The sequence below is a fragment of the Pinus tabuliformis genome, chromosome J (assembly GCF_031772625.1).
Source record: "Pinus tabuliformis cultivar Carrire ecotype Pingquan chromosome J, CPIR1, whole genome shotgun sequence".
NCBI classification, from domain to species: Eukaryota; Viridiplantae; Streptophyta; class Pinopsida; order Pinales; family Pinaceae; genus Pinus; species Pinus tabuliformis.
In genome coordinates this window covers 1,648,432,940-1,648,444,293 of record NC_142295.1, presented here as the reverse complement: position 1 = coordinate 1,648,444,293, position 11,354 = coordinate 1,648,432,940, and positions in this window count along the sequence as shown.

Sequence of the window (11,354 nt, the reverse complement as noted above, 5' to 3'; positions counted from 1 at the left end):
TCTTACGAAGACAGAGTATCAATCGCCCATTCACCATCTCCATCACTCATCTCTCCTTCACTCGTCCCTCTATTGTCTTCAATTTGTATTGCTCAGTAAATTAGTGTGACCTATTAAGTATGAAGAGTGTTGCACCACAAGAACCAACACCTCCAAACATTCAGGTAAGAGTTGCTCCACAAGAACCAGCACCTTCAAATATTCAAGTAATGTTGTCCCACAAGAACTTATCAAAGAGCAAGAGATTTTTTTGCATGAAGACATGCAAACCCTCAGGCATGGGGGGATGTTGAGCCTCGAATATGCCCATTTTTTGATCATACCAAACCGTCATTTATAACCTAAATTCCAACACCAGCGTACTCAATTCACGTCATAATTCCATCATTTATCGCCAAATCACATCCTATGCCTCGTGGTTGATTATCATTAGTTTTATTAGATTTTCTATTATTAAAGATGATTATGCCATGATTTACTAATGACGGTTTCGCTAAGCTCATTTTCACAGGTTTCCATTGCCGAGTTTCTTCACAAGCCAGTAGAGTACAAAAATGACCAATTTGGGGCTTTGACACTTTCAGCATGCTTCCGGAGAAACCGAGAGAGGTTATTGTAAAAAATAATGTTGTAATATATTTCCATAACCTGGATTGCACCCAGGTCACTCTTGTGGATCTCTAGAAGGAAATTCACAAATTTGCCCAAATCTGGAATAATTTACAAACTTCCCAATTCTTCCTTGATTTTCGTGCAAGTGAAGGCAAATGAAGAAAATATGGCACATGGGTTTTGGTCCCAGTATATCCAATTTACTAACCCTGAAATAGTTTTAATAAAATTCCTTACGGTTTGGAAGATATGTGGAGTTCTCTGAGGCCAGTTTATATAAAATAGCCATATTTGTACTTAACAATCAAATTCAGATCTGCCTATTTTTATGCCACAGTTATGGTTTGATAAGTTCTTGTCCTACATCCTCATTGAACTTAGATGGTGCCAATATTGGGGTGAGTTGAGGATTTGTTATACTAAATAGAACAGGTCGTTCCAGCAATCTAATTTGGAAGATCGATTTAGCCAAGATGTTAACTTTGCTATGTATGGTCTAGGATGTTTTTAGCTAAGTCGATGCCTATAAAGGTTGATCTGTAATAACTAGGAAGGTAGGGAGAAATAGAGAATACTATCATTTGTATCTTTTATCTCCAGACATATTATTTTTAATTGAAAGACTATGATGATGCTTATGTATTGAGTTCAAATCAATTTGTTGGATGGTTCACTATGAATCCATGAACTAGCTGTGTTAAAGCTTTTTGTTTCCTATAAGTAAGTAAGCTCCCCAGGTGTGGCCGGGCCCACCACCATCTGGGATCAGCTCTGTATCATTTCTTAGGAACATAGTTGTGTGATAGTTATAGTTGCTTCTCGTTTGTCTTTGGTTTATTAATTGTTTATATGTTGCGTGGAGGCTTCTATTGAATTTGAAATGATTTTAGTGTGCTGACCATGTTATGTGTTTTCAAATCCTTTACTTCAGCAATTTGAATGTATGGTTTCGTGTGATTGGCGCTGCTACAAGGCAGAGTCATACTCTATTCTCCAAAGCTACAAATTGTATTGTCTTGACTGTGTTGTCACAGTTATATAAAAACTTGTTTTAATCACATTGTAAACTGAATATTTGTGGTAAGTTGGTCCACCTGTTGAAAACACAAAACAACCCTTGAATGCCGAAGTCGAGATAATTCATTGAGTAATCAGGATTCATATGGTGTGAGTTCAGATGTGCATTGAGTGGATTTCAGCTAATTCTGAATAAAATCGCATTTCCTTGTTTCTTGTTGTTATCGAATTAGTTGGTTTTCTTCCAAGTTATTTTCATGAATATGAGTATTTCTTTCTAGATCGATTGATTATAATAGTGTGACTTATCATAAGTTTGATTTAGTCCAAATCGGTTGGTTTTATGCTGAATTATCTTCATGAGTGTGTGTGCCATAGAAAAATTGTTTTCCAGATTGATTAATTAAGATAGTTTATCATAATTTAATCTAGTCTTGTTTGTCAAATAGATTCTTAGTTTCTTAATAAAATTTGTAGATTGATTTTGGGAGTTCAAGTGAGCGATTTAGTTTTTAGTGCAATTTCTCTTGCTTTGTTTTGATTGCTTGAGTGCTTGAGTGCAATACTGTAGCTTAGAGTATGATATTGTTAGTCAAAACGTAGTTTTCAGCCTGAGGTAATTTCCATCAAATGTGTGCTTGATTTGATTTCAAAGTTATGTTGCAATCAGCCGTGTGATTTACCTTTTCATTGAGAAGACATAGTGTGGTTTGCCGAGATTTTTAATAGGTTTGCTTGAGTTTAATTTGAGATTTATGCAATTGTAAGATAGTTTCTTGAGTATAGTTTTGTGTGCATGATAGCAATTCATAATTGTTTTATTTGTTTGTCATTCTTGATAATAGAATTAAGGTTTGATATTTGAAGCTTGTTCTTAAGGTTATGATAGATTATGAATATGTATGCAGATTAGTTGAGTGTGAGAGATCAAGTTGCTTAGTTAAGTGTGTGAGACAGAGTATTCAGATTAGCTCTCAACATAAAGGTCTTTTACTTGTCATCAAGACAGTGGAATTAATGTGAGACTTTTCTCATTCTGCGGTTTTGAATCAAGAACAGTTATTGAGTGCAAGATTGATTTCTCAATCTAAAATTGAATTACCATCGCAAGTAGATTAGATCTTTCAGTTGTTTCAAGTGTAAATTGCAAGAGCCATAAATTAGGGTTTGGATTTCGAATATTGAGTTGATATGCAGAGTCTGTTTGATTATGATTCACTTTCATAGTTTGTCAAAGTGGAATCTACGGTAAAGAATTAAGTCTTCATTTGAGTCCAGATTTTAGTTCAAGAACATAATAGGTTAAGTTTACAGAGATTTCAAAGTCTTTAAGTTGAATTTGATTATCGATTCTGCCTGTGTTATCAAGATGGATTGATTTCCTTTTTGAGTTGTGTGTTTACAAGCAATGTAACCCCTGTTTATGAGCTCGGATTGACATATAGATGTAGGAGAATTATTACACCTATTAAATCTCTCAACAGCTCCTCACCCACCACAATGAAGTATAGGTTCGAATCAACCTCACTCTTTGTGAAACCCAACTGTAGTAAGTATGTATCAATCCTAGAGTACCAAGCTCTAGGAGCTTGCTTCAGGCCATAGAGTGCCTTTTTCAATCTACGTACATGGGACTCCTTCCCATGCACTTCAAAGCCCTGCGATTGCTCAATATAAACCTCCTCCTGAATAAAGCCATTGAGAAATGCAGTTTTCACATCTGTTGGCTTATATGGGCCTGAACCAGGTTCAAAAGAGTTATTTAGCCAAACAAATCCCATAACTATCAGCCCTTTCGACAACAGCCCGCAGGGCGTGGACTGAGCTCTCACCCGAGGTAGCAGGGGAGGGCGATGGAACTAGGTCTCCACACCCTTGGGATGTCTTGATGTGGTCTGGAAGGTTTGCATGCCATTCTGTGGCCTCACGCCACTCTGCTTCCACGTAGATCCGGACCAAGACAATTCTTTAATATTTATTATTACTGAGTTTGTTACAAATCAGATCTACTGTTTACGGTCTTTAAGCAAACATTTATCAGAGGTAACCAGTTGGTGCACCCAGAAAAGATATATATTTGCATAAACTCAATATATAAGCATAAGCGCACAGATCAAACAGATATATCCACCATAAATTAACCAGATCCGCAATAATTCAAAGTCAACACGATATTTCAGAAGCAACTTATCTTTATTCAATTCTTCCGCTACTACAACCAGATCTTCCCTGTGCACTCAACTGCAAGGGTCCGCGCACACAACTACGGACTCTACTAGGCCTCTATGCACACAACTGCAGAGCCTCTTATCTACCCACCAACACCCTCAACTCAGACTTACAGACGCAGAAAATGGTATCTTCACAAACCCATAGTACCAAGATCCATCCAAAAAGCACTACTTTTTTCCCTTAGAACCATGCTGTATTTATACATTTCCATGGTCCGCAGACCAAGGGGAGGCTGACTTACTTCCTATTATTCTATACTATTTCTTAGGTGGACAACCCTTTGACTCGATCTATTACATTCCGCACTCCGCATATTTCAGATATTTACAATATTATTATCTTATTTTATAGGCTTTAAGCCCAAAAACTATTACGTGGGACCTCCGCTACCCAACAGGCCCCCAACACAATCATCATGACTCGTCCCGAGTCACTCGTTGGTGCGGCAATACGCGCTGCCTAGGCTCCGCGGTTCACCTTCCTGTGAGTTACGTACTGCTCCCTCTTTGTCTCCTACAATGCTTCTTCCAGCTCCTGCTCTAGTGTCACTACCACTTCACGCAACTGATACTACTCATTTTGCTATGCTCGGTTAACACAGAAAACCCCCTCATAGGATTTTAGCTCTAGCTCGAGTGCCGCATACAGGAATTCCTCGTACCAACGCAGCCATTTTCCAATTTCGTATCTTTTGTACGCACTTTCTGCTGCAGCTTGTGTTGCAATTTTGCAAGACCATTGTTGTTGTCCATGGGATCCCAATCTTCAAGGTGCATCAAAGATGACATATTAACTACAATTCCATCATTTGTCTCTGTATTTACAGCCTTTCCCTTATCTTTCATGGTTCGCCGTCCAGCCCATGGTTGAGGCAGCGGCATCCGGACCAGTTCTGCTTCGTGTCTACAAATTTTCGGCACATCCCCTACCGGCGATGTTGAACTCTGCGCGGTGCCTACAGCTGTCACCACCATCCTTTTCAAAAAGCCCGGCACCTCCAATGGCCAAATCACAACCCTCGGCCTTACTCCTTGAGCGTAGATAATGAATAGTTCCATAGCGGCGGGAAGGCACAATAGCTCACGGTTCTCAGAAGCATAACTCGTTCGATGGATGCCCCCTTATGATTTATAAGTGTCTCGAAGTTCAAATTCATTGGCTGCCACCTTTTCTGCTGCCCTCATGCTAGGCCTACGGTAGATTTTTCTAGATTTTGCTCGTACCCTGTCTCTTAATTGCCTGTCGCCCGCTCCCTTTTGCCATAACCCATACATCTTGTCATGAATAGTGACAGCAACGGTCACCTCTCTGCTTGTCGCCACAGCAGTGCAGCCCTTTCCGCGCATCCGCAACCCTTGTGACAAACCAAATTTACGCGCACCCCGGTTGTCACGTAGCTGCTCCCCAAATTGTTTTACCGTCCCACGCTCTCTTTCAATTGGCTAGAGCGGTGAGACTATCCTCCGGATGGTTAGTCAATCGGTCGGCCCACCCGTGTAGAGCTTCAGGTGACTGCGATTTACTCTTCCCAAGAAGGGGTTTCCATTGAACTTAGCAAGCTGGACCACGCCTCCATCTATAACTTCTTTGACTACATACAATGCCAACTAATGCATGCGAAGCTTACCACGGAATTTTCCGAACTTGTCGTCATATAGTAGTACTAGATCATTTTCTTTGAACATGCGCATCTTGATATGGCGATCATGCCAAGCCTTCTCTTGCTGCTTTTGTACTTGCTGATGAAACCTTGCCAGAAATTGCTCCTCCTCCAGTTCCTCTAGTTGCGCGATCCTTTCTTTCAAAGCTGTGTGGTCTGCTATACCTGTCGCTACTGCTATTCGCAAACTAGGTACAATGTACTCCATGGGCATGACGGCTTCCTTGTCGTAGACTAACCGGAAAGGTGTCTGGCCTGTCAATTTTTTGCATGTTGTTTGGTATGCCCATAACACAACAAGTATGCATAAATCCCAATCGTTGCATTGTGCATTACATACCTTGGTCAATGTTATCTCCAAAATTTTATTAAACACTTCAACGGTCCCATTTTCTTGCAGATGATACGGCGTACTCTGCTAATGATATATCTGAAACTCCTCAGTGAGCGCACTGATAGTCTCATTGAGAAAATGTGTTCCGTGGTTGCTCATTAGAATTCTTGGACATCCAAATCGTGTTAACACATTCTCGAACAAGAATTTCACAGCTGTAGCGGCCGTACAGTCTTTAACCGGTTGTGCTTCTGCCCATTGGGTCAAGTAGTTTGTCGCCGTGATAATATAGCGTGCCCCCATCTTTCCTGGAGGTGTGATTGGTCCCACAAAATCGATCACCCATTTCTCAAATGGTTGCAGTGTCATCTATGGCTTGAGCAGCATTTCATCCCTCTGCGATGGTTTCCCAGTCCGTTGACATACGTCGCAGGCCCGACAGTATGCTTTCGAATCTTGATGTAGAGTTGGCCACCATAGTCCGGCGCAAAGAATATTCTGTGTTGTGGCGCGGCCCACTAATGTCCTCCATCAACCCCCCCATGTGCTTCGGCCAGAATCTGTCCTCACTTGAATTCAGGTACATATCTGCGTAATATTTCATCGTTGCCCATTTTGTAGAGGTGCCCTGCAATAACAGTGAAATCTGTTGCACGTATCACCAATTCTTTCTTTTGCTAAATAAAATATCCCTACGGCGTGGTTCCGATGGTTAAGAAGTGGATTATATCCTCAAAATGGCCATTTGTGACCCGTACTACATACATCTGTGCATCCGGTAGCCCTTCCTCTAAGTTTGTGGGCCCTTCGCCATTCTCAATCCAGGACAGGGGATCTGGGCCTGCGTTTAGATGTTCTAGCTTTACGATGACTTCAAAATCATATTATTGAAATAATAACAACCATTTGCAAATGCGCTCCCCCAACACAGGCTTGTTCACTAGGTATTTGAGTGTAGAATGATCAGTGTACATCTTAAAGTGTCCTCCAAGTAGGTAGTGGTGGTACTTTTGGAGCGCGTACACCATCGCCAATCCCTCCCGCTCTGTAGTGGAGTAGTTCTTCTCAACTTTGGATAATCGTCGACTTGCAAACGCTATCGGGTGATCAATTCCTTCCGCTCCTTCTTGTGTGAGTACTGCGCCCAACGTGATACACGACACGTCAACATGTACGTGAAACTCAATGTCCCATTTTGGAAAGACCAAGATCGGAGTTGATGCCATCTTTTCCTTGAGCGTTTCCAGACTTTTGTTACATTCCTCATTCTAGCAACAAGTAACATCCTTCTTCAACAATTGTTCCATCGGTGCCGTGATCTGCACATAGCTCTTGATGAACTTCTGATAATAACCAATGTGTCCTAGTGTGGCGCGTAGCTGCTTGACACTTCGCGGTGCTTGTAGATTGAGTATAACAGCAATCTTTGCTAGATCCACCATGAGGCCTTGCCTACAGACCACATGGCCGAGCATGTTCCTAAAGGGGACACGGAAAGTACACTGCTTTAGGTTTAGCACAATCTGGTGTCGTCGGCACATATCCAACATTAGGCGTAAGCTCGTGGTATGTTTCTTAACTAGCCCAAATACAGTCCAATCATCAAGATATACCTCTAAGAACTTATGTATGAATTCCTTGAAGGTAGCTACCATGACGCGCGAGAATATCGTCGGCGCGTTCTTTAATTCAAAGGGCATCAACGTACACTGAAAGCAGCCCCATTCGATAGCAAACGTTGTTTTACTCCTATCCTCTGGTGCAATCTTGATCTGGTGATACCCTGAGAAGTCGTCCATAAAGGAGTAGGTTTCCTGTCCTCCCACATTTTCCAGTACCTCGTCTGTAAATGGCGTCGGAAATGGATCATGAACACATGTATCATTGAGCTTCCGGAGGTCCACACTGATGTGAATTTCACCTTTCTGTTTTTTCTCCTGCACAACCATAGGACTTACCCAACCGGACTCCTCCACTGGTTCAATTATTCCTGCTGCAAGCATCTTGTCCAATTCTTCGCGAACCTTTGCTTTGTATTTTGGATTCAACCGATAAGGCCGCTGCTTCACTGGCTTTGCATCCGGCTTCAAGGTTATTTTCATCATTCCTGGGTCACCGAGAATCCCTTTTAACTCTGTGATTTTATTCAAGAATAGGTCTTGATATTCTCAAAGCAGTTTGACGACTTTTTCCACCGTGGCATCGTCCCAATAGTCCCCAAGCGTTGCATACTTCGGCTCTTCCTCCATTCTGATGTTTACTTGTTTCGTTTTCATGGCGCTGTGATGTCAGGATCCTTAATTTCCGGTCCACGAACCTCGTGACTCCCCTCTGTTTCCGGAATATTGATGTTCCTAGGGTCATCCTCATCATCTTCTACCTGCACATTGTAACATTCCAGGGCCTGGCTCAATTGTCACGACTAGTCTGGCTACACGACTTCTTCTGGTTCCAGTGGTATTTTGAAAATAGCAGCCTTGACCAGCTACAACGCGTCGTCCACCGTATCCATCCATTGATCTTCAAAGAGGAACGTTAACAAAAATCCTTCGCGCAAGATATCCCACTCGCCTATGCCATGTCGGAGCTCGGTTTCGGTATACCAGTTCCTTGGAATGACATCCAGGGTATGATAAAATAAGTGTACCCACTCTGGTTGAGGTTCTTCCCCATAGGCTTGGATCCATCTGGTAAGGTGCCTACGTGGGTCATCATGTCCATCGTATTTCTCGGCTATTCGTAGCTACAGCTTCCCAAATCTTATCTACATCATGCACCTGCAACTGCGCTAGTCGTCGAAAGTTCCTTCATGCGTTCCCCACCAACGCGTAGGTGCCATGCGCAATGCCCATCGCAACTCATCAAACTGTTGGGGCTTTGGGACCACGATTTCAAATTTGATCAAGAATTCCTCTACTACTGTGAGCCCATTACATTGGCAGTTCGTGATCCTGAGCTTTGACGCAATACAGTGACTTAGTCATCATATTGCAGTTTAATGTGGTTACCCCGTTCAACCGATTATGCCACCGCTCGTATTCCTCATCTGAATCTTCAGTGCAGGATTCTGCATGGCCCCACAATATTCTTCCTCTCGCAGTCAGATTAACCCAATCTTGATTTCGTGCGGTAATTTTTTAGATATAGTCTAACTCATCATCACTTCCCTCGTCGCACACAGGCTCAATGTAACGCGGTCCTTCAGCCGGGTCTAGTGGAATGACTACGCGGAGTGACTTCTTCTCAAATATCATTTTCTGCTTCTTTAAATTAATAACCCCATTCATATCCGTGGCCTAGTCTATCCCTAACAACGCAGGATATGGGCTAGTTTCATCCACGATTTCTATTACCTCAAAGCTTGTTCGGGTGCTCGCACCTTCTATATATACTATAATTCCTTGCAGTCTTCCCATGGGCAAAATCTTCTGTTGATTTGCCATCCGCAATTGAATAGGAGACCATTGTAGTGTAGGTTTGCCCATGCGTTCCCAAGTCTGTGTAGGTAGCACATTTGCATCCGAGCCCAAGTCTATAATGATCTGATCCATCGCAAAGTCGCCAATTTGCGCCATTAGCCGCATTTCTCGCCTAGTCCACGACGCTTGTTTTCCCAATTTTCGGACCACACGAGGTTCCCCCGACCCCGCGTACCTAGTTATCAATTCTTGTAATCCTTTAACCGCCCAATTGTCGTGAAGAAATTTCATACATGTCTCTAAAAAGGTAGTTAACATTGAGGGATCCCTCTCCGGCTCAGTTTGATCCTTACTACCTGGGGTAGAGACTTCTGCAAAGCTCTCCCTAGCTTCCAGATCTATTTCCTTGCGAACCCCGACATCGTCCTTGGTCACTTTCCTCTTATCTTCCCCTATAGCTGCGCCACTTCTGAGCACCATGTTTATGTTGGGGTCTTCCTCATGTGGTTCGGCCCTCATCATCTGGACGTTCTGCGTCATCGTAGGTTGCGCCGCCCTCTTCTCACGTATCTGTGCTATCAATGTGGGGCAATCTATCATCTCATGATCAAACTGCTCGCAGTAAAGGCACGATATTCTGGTCGGGTTGGTACAGTCCCGTGTGTAGTGTCCTGGTCCCCCGCAGTTGTAACAAATTAGCTGCCCGCGACCCCTTCCTGGTCCCATTCCTCCCCTTCCTTGTCCAGTCCCTCGAATCCACTGCACGCTATCGCGGCGGCTAGATCCTGACCTCGCGCTTCAGTTTTCATTCTGTAGGTAGGTGACTGGTCCATCAATAATTGATAACTTTTGCAGTCTCGCTCCTCGTGGCCCACCGATCGGCAAAAGTTGCAAAACAGATGCTGGGGGGTCTGGTTAAATTTTGGCAATAGATCACAGTTGTCTGTGTTGTGCTTTCCTCCCACTTAACAGATTGCACACCAGAGCGAGTGTGCCGCGCTCGGCCCTGCTTGTGCCTCTGGCCGCAATGGCATTGGTCACCCCACTGCCACATAGTTCGCAAAAACCGAACAGTGATCCTTATCGTGACCCTGGCTTCTACACTTTATACACCACACTTCCTCCCTGACCTCTGGCCAGGGCGCCTTTTCCTTTTTTAAGTTCTGCATTTCTAAACATAGGTTTTGTATTTGCGCGTGGATTTGTTGAACTCCCAACCCCAGATCTTGTATTGGAGTTTCATGCAACCTCATCGCTATCTCTAATGCTTTAGCCTGGGTTGAGATCTTTTGCTGTGACAGCGCCGTCCTTAGATGTGGTGTCAATGACACCACAAACCACATGCAGTGCTGCGCATCTGACAACGTCATGTTTGCCTCGCGGATTGTACTTTTCAATCTCTAATCTAGATCCCACGGAGTTTCACCAGGCATCATCATGATCTCCTTGAACCCTATGATCGACTGCGTTTCTGATTTTGGTTGGCTAAATTCTTTTTTCAATTCATCCTGGATATCCGTTGTCCTCGCATTCGGGTGATCACTTGAGTACTTTATATACCACGTCAGTGCGCAGTCCTGCAGTGTGCTAACCAGGGTAGCCTTTCTGATGTTGTCGTCCGTAACTCTATGCGCTTCCCATACTGCCATCACCACGAACCAAAATTGTTTTGGATCTTTGCTTCCTGCTCCTTTGAATACTGGCAACTGAATCACACTCGTCATCTTTACCTACTAGTTTGCGCGTCCGTGCACTAGAACCTTTCATGAACTCGTACCGCTCCTGATTTACTCAATCCTCAGACTCTTTCTTCGTAGGATTTCAGCGTCCCAACATCAGAGATCCCTTAGGTAGATCCCGATCCCAGCAACGGAACCATTTGTTGGCTTATATGGGCCTGACCCAGGGTCGGAAGAGTTATTTAGCCAAACAAATTCGCAACTACTAGCCCTTTCGGCAACAGCCCGCGGGGCGCGGACTGAGGTCTCACCCAACGTAGCAGGGGAGGGTGTTGGAACCAGGTTTCCACACCCTTGGGATGTCTTGATGTGGTCTGGAAGGTTCGCGCGTCGTTCTGTGG